Below are 6,000 nucleotides of genomic sequence, written 5' to 3' on the forward strand. Positions count from 1 at the left end.
ACTTATTCTTAGTTCAATATTTTCCATGTCAGTTAATATCACCCTTATCCATCCCCCAAATTAGAAGTCATTCTTAATCTCTGTCCCCTCATCTTCCACATTCAGACCTTTAGCACATGCTCTCAATTATTCTTCCAAACCATATTTCCTATCTATTGTCTTTATTTCTTCTTTCTGCTATCATTCTAAGCCAAATCACTTACATGTCTCACCTGGATTACTTGGGAGCCTGATATTTGATGTCCTCGCTTCCATTCTTTCCCCCTTATAATAAATTCTCTATATACCAGCTAGAGGTACATCTTTAAAATGTAAATCTCAGTATGTTGCTCATATCACTTCCCTGCTTAAAGACCTCCAATGGTTATCCATTGCACTTAGAATAAAAACCAGCTCTTCACTATCAGCTCCCATAATCTATAGGATCTCAGTCTCGCTTACATGTCTGATTTCATTGTCTGCCACTTCCCGCTCTACTAATTATGTTCCAACCACAAAATTTTGGTTTCAGTTGCTTGAAAAAGCCAAGCATGCTTTACCTTGGTGCTTTGCCTCAAGACTATGTTACTAAAGATTGGGAGTTAAAAAAAAAAAAGTCACCAAGGTACTCTTGAAAAGGGGGTTCCTTCCCCAGCCTCCAAGTCAAGTAGTTTCAGAAACCTCCTCAGAGTACTCAGTGTGGGGTGGGAAGGGATGAAGAATACAGAAGCTGCTGCCTGACTTTCATCTGAAGGTGTCTGAAGGCTAATAACCTGAGAGTGGAGTAGAGAATATTACAGAAAAAGGAAGTTGGGCTTCCACTGATGGAAGGATAGTGTGAATTTCCCAGTGGGGTTAGTCAGCCCTTGAAGGATAGGATTTGAAATTGAACCCTGTCTGGAGGGGCAAGGTATCCTCAACAGACTGTCTGTGTGGAATGGACTGCTGAAAGCCAGGGGTTGAAGGGCTATCATGAGCATTCAGCTGGAAAGAACATTTCCCATACCAGGAAATCCTTAGTGAAAGGTTAACAGCAACAGTAGTGCTATGGACTGAATTGTGTCCCCCTAAAATTCATCTATTGCAGCTCTAACTCTACCTGGAGGTGAGGCTTTGGTAGATGAGGTAGGTTTAGATGGGGTCCTGAAGGTGGGGCCCTCATGACAAGATTAGTGCCCTTATAATAGAGACATTATAAGAGAGACACTAGAAAGTGGTCTCTCTCTCTCTCTCTCTCTATCTCTCTGCAATGTGAAGACACAAAAAGAAGGAAGCCACTTACAAGCTAGGAAGCAAGCTCTCACCAGAAACCAACCATGCTGGCCCCTTGGTCTTAGAATTCTAGCCTCTGTAAATGTGAGGAAACAAATTTCAGTTCTTTGCCAGCAAACTGAAATTTTGTTATGGCAGCCACAGTTAAATGGTTTTCATTTAAAGATAAAAATTTTCTATAAGTGAAAGAACCCATTATTTACCATTTGCCAGACTCAAAGAGATAATGCCATCCTAAAGCTTGAAAGGCAGCTAAGATTTTACTCTTTTCATGTAATCCTACCTCCTTTGCTTGATCTGGCTGGGCTTGAAATGGCACCTAGTGAGTTGGGGAGGAGACAGTACATGGAAGAGGAAGAATCTGACCAAAATCCCCTGCTACTTCAAGGGGATTTTCTGAGTCTGAGTCATGCCTAAACTAGAGGAAAAGAGAATCTTTAAATTGGATAACAGATTAAAGTTTTTTTTTAATTAAATAACTTCAAGCTTTTCCACACATGAAAAAATATGAGAAAAATAATAAGATCCACCTAAGATTTGATCCAGAGTCAAGGAAGAACTATTAAACAAAATCAGCTTAAAGGGATAGTGATAAAGTTGCTCTCTGTTTTTCTCTGCAAAATACAGATTATTGAATTAACCAGATATACAATTAAAATAATGCAATACCTACAACAGAAAAGCATGGAAATGCCCTATAGGAATACACAGATTATTGAATTAACCAGATACACAATTAAAATAATGCAATACCTACCAAAGAAAAGCATGGAAATGACCTATAGGAATACACAGAAGTGGTGGGAGGGGAGATCTTGGAACAATTCATGTTGCCTGTTGGGTCAGTAAGGCTACAGAAGGAAAAGTGGCTTTGAGCTGGGCCTTTAAAAATGAATAGAACATTCTAAGATATAAAAGGGGGGAGGAAGATAAAGACATCCCAAGAGGGGTAAATAATGTAGCCAAAGAAAGAGAAATTTGAATGTCCCTCAGGGCTCATGCCATGGTGCTTAGTCAAGCAAGCCTAGAGAAGAAGGTGTTTGTGGCAGAGAAAGTTGGAACTGATTCTGCCAAGGTAGGCTGGGGCCACCTGTGCCTTGTTAAGTAATGTGAACTTGAACGATAGATGTAATGGAGAGTCACTTAAGATTTTTTAACAGAGAAATAACCTTGAAAATTTTGTGCATGTAGTAGTAAAGGAGATTACTAATGGAACACATACAGAGAGATTAAAGTGGGAGGACTGAGAATGGAACCTGGGGAAAACTCTCCTGTATAAGTTAAGCAGAGGAAGAGGATCCAGTGAAAAGTCAAGGAAGAGTCATAGAGGGAGAGAAAACCCAGAAATACAGGGTCATAGAAGCACAATGAGAAGAGTGAGTTTAAGAGGGAAGTGGACAATGTCAAATCCTGCAAAGAGATCACAAGAAAGATGACTGAGAAGAGACCACAGGTTCCAAACTTGTGTTTTAATTTCCATATTTAGAAAATAAAGACCATTTTTCAAGTATGGTGTTGCAAAACAAACAAAATGAAACCACACAAAACTAAACACTAAGTTCTAGGAAATCCAGATTTTTCAAAAGTAACTAATAAAGATTTAAATTATTTTTTGCACCCTTAGAGAATCATAAAGTATGATGAGTATGCTGTGAACCATAAAGTATGCTGTGAAACTCAGAGGTTTTTTTGTTTTGTTTTGTTTACATTGTTTTATGTTTCCTCCAATTTTAAAGAGTCATCCCAAGATTTGGTAACTGAATATATAATAAATTTTTTAAAAGTCGTGCAAAATTGTCATTTCACCAAAAGTTAGATTAAAATAGTAGAAATAAAGTCCTTTCTTTATATGTAAATGTAACTGGGATTTTACAGCCAGGGGGACCTTCGTGTCATTTAGTACATCCTCCCCACCCAGAACCCCCAATTCTGTTTTGCAGATGAGGAAGCTGAAGTTCAGAGAGGTCAAAGGACTTTCTCAATATTACTTGGATAGTTATTGACAGAAATGGGAATAGAAATCAAGTCTCATGATACCTTTTTAAGGGCATTTTTTCACTATATCACACTGGTGCTTCTTAAAAATTAGTGACTGGAAAGTAGAAAATGATCATTAGCAATGGGATGAAGCCCAAGCAGATGCTCTGATGAGGTAAAGCTTATGGCACGGAGCAGAGACACAATTAACAAATACTGTTGGATTTGCCATGGAAGAAGTGAGTTTTATGACTCATAACAAAACTCCACAAAGAGGATTTTGGCAGTCTCAGGTCAACTTTCAGCAGCCCTTGCTTAAGACTCAGTTTGCTTAATGGGCTGAGCTACCCTAAGTCCTCCTGGGGCTCAATAGATAAATGACTATGGTCTTTAGACCTTGAGATTTGGAGCTGAAGCTGCTTGTGCTGGAAGAGGCAGATTAGCAACGACTGTTAATATAAAAGAGCAATAGATCAGTGGGATTTAAATTAGGGGAAGCAATGCCAGTTCTCTTCTGAGGGCATAGAGACATCATACAAGGAATGGGATGAAAGTATGTTCTCAACTATATCTTAATCACAGAAACTTGAATCAGCAAAGTCATGTATGAGCTATGTCTTCTCATCTTTTTGCCCCTGCATTCTGGGTCGCACCAATAAAAGTATTATTTTCTACCTATGCCAAGAGATAAACGTTGCATTAAAACAAAACATAAAGTAAAAATGGGGGAGTTATTTGTTTCTCTGAGTAGCACAAACAATGATGAAACGGCAACAAAATCTAACTCACAAATCTACAGGGCAGGTAACTCCTACATCATTAACTCAGGCAGCCCTTCTAATGGTTGTTACCAATTTAACATCCAAACCACAGAGCCTTAAATTTGTGTCTTTCTTCTCAAGACCTCTAGGGTTTCTGGAAAATTAAATAATAAATTTTTTTTAATGGGAAAAAAGTCTTCTTTAAAACATATGGATACATAAATAAATGAAGGCATCTTTCACCAGCCGCATGGTCTCAGAGCCTGGTAACTGGTGTCAATACGATGTTCTAGTCCTGGGGGAGAGGAACTTGGTCTTGCTGTCTGTGTGGATGACCTTTCAGAGTTTAACCAGTTGAAAGAAATTTTGCTGAACTTCCTTCACAGTCAGTGATACCGGTGAGATTGGATGTGCTTGACTGCATTCTCTTTTACCCCTAGAAGGGTTTCTCCTCAAAGGGGGCTGCATTAGCTTATTTAGAAACATTGCAAAAGTGATGCTAAATCAAGTAAGAGTTCGTTTCTTGCAAAGCCCTCTGGGGAACTTAGATGGTTAGGTTTTCAGTTTTAGACTGAAGAAGAGAATTCGTGAAATAAGAAGATGGGGCTGAGCCTTGCTAGTCTTATAATAATAAGCACTAAGAAGTGTGCACTAAATCTGCTGACAACTGATGCATTTTAGTTATGAAAATCTCTGAACGAATAACGTACTGTCACAAGTTTGCTGCTTGTATTGAATTCTAACTTCCATTCTGTTGCGGAATTTTCACATTGGACTGGGTTTGATATTTCACTCTGCCAAGAATAATCGTTAAAGAAAGTGGTGCATACAGACCACTGTAATTCATTTAAAAATATTAATCCTACGATCTCTTTCCACTCAAGATTGTTTTTACAAACCCTGACAATATTATTTTCTCTTGAGTGATAGATCGATATCAGCAGTCTTGAAGGGGGGAAAAAGCGCTATTGGGAGAAGTTTTGAAAATGTAAAGCTCAACAAAATCCTTAAAAACATAAATCTATTGTTATTCTTATTTCACTAATCCTAAATTTTCTAGCATGGCCTGTGATGTCTTCTTACTTTATTAAGCAGGAGGGAGCATGCCAGTTAGAACAATAATTAGCAAAGTGATGAAGCCAACGTTTCTCATAAGTTGCTATCAAAATACACCTATTGAGACTTCCCCAGTGGTACAGTGGTTAAGAATCCACCTGCCAATGCAGGGGACACAGGTTCAAACCCTGGTCCAGGAAGATCCCACAATCCATGAAGCAACTAAGCCCGTGCACCACAACTACTGAGCCCGTGCTCTAGAGCCCGTGAGCCACAACTACTGAAGCTCGCGTGCTTAGAGCCCGTTTCCATAACAAGAGAAGCCCCTGCAGTGAGAAGCCCGCACACCGCAATGAAGAGTAGCTTCCGCGAGCCGCAACAAGAGAAAGCCCACGTGCAGCAACGAAGACCCAAGGCAGCCAAAAATAAATAAATAGGTAAATAAACACACACACCTATTTTTCTTTGATTGCTTTCCTGCACTCTCCACTGTTTCTGAATCTGGAAGTTTGAGGCCAGCAGAGAGATCAGATGGATTTGGTGGCTGATGTGAAGGCACAGGACAGCAGCAGACACGCGCTTGCCATGGATGGCCACACCGAGACCTCTGGACCAGTTGCTTCTGCTCTATGCTCTGTGGCTGTCCAGTGGGATGACCACACCCTCTATTTCCCAATTACAGCTTGGTTGCTGTAAAAATGATGACTAATAATTGACTCATGTTGATTGTTCTTCATTTGTTTTGAGACACATTTTATTAAGTATACTTTCCCAACTTGTAAGTTATATTCTATGAGAGGTAACCCCAGAAAGTCACCCTATTTGGAATGTACCATGGAAAGGAAGGAAAGGGAGGGAGGAAAAGTGGGTAGTGCATTCACTCCATGATTCTTCGAGAAATGAAATTGCTACCAACAGGTGTCACTCTGACAAATTCCTAAGCAAATTTTAGAGG

General features: G+C 39.5%; 1 long non-coding RNA gene across 1 annotated transcript in view; it reads right to left on the reverse strand.

Annotated features, from left to right (window-relative positions):
• The window catches only part of LOC132519271 (uncharacterized), a 32,781-nt gene extending 27,141 nt beyond the window's left edge, over positions 1-5,640 (reverse strand). Inside the window, exon 1 of the long non-coding RNA XR_009540135.1 lies at positions 5,501-5,640. This is a non-coding gene — a long non-coding RNA (uncharacterized LOC132519271). The remainder of the gene's footprint in view (positions 1-5,500) is intronic.
• Between the last annotated feature and the right edge of the window lie 360 nt (positions 5,641-6,000).

The sequence above is a fragment of the Lagenorhynchus albirostris genome, chromosome 4, assembly GCF_949774975.1.
Source record: "Lagenorhynchus albirostris chromosome 4, mLagAlb1.1, whole genome shotgun sequence".
In the NCBI taxonomy this organism is placed as follows: Eukaryota; Metazoa; Chordata; class Mammalia; order Artiodactyla; family Delphinidae; genus Lagenorhynchus; species Lagenorhynchus albirostris.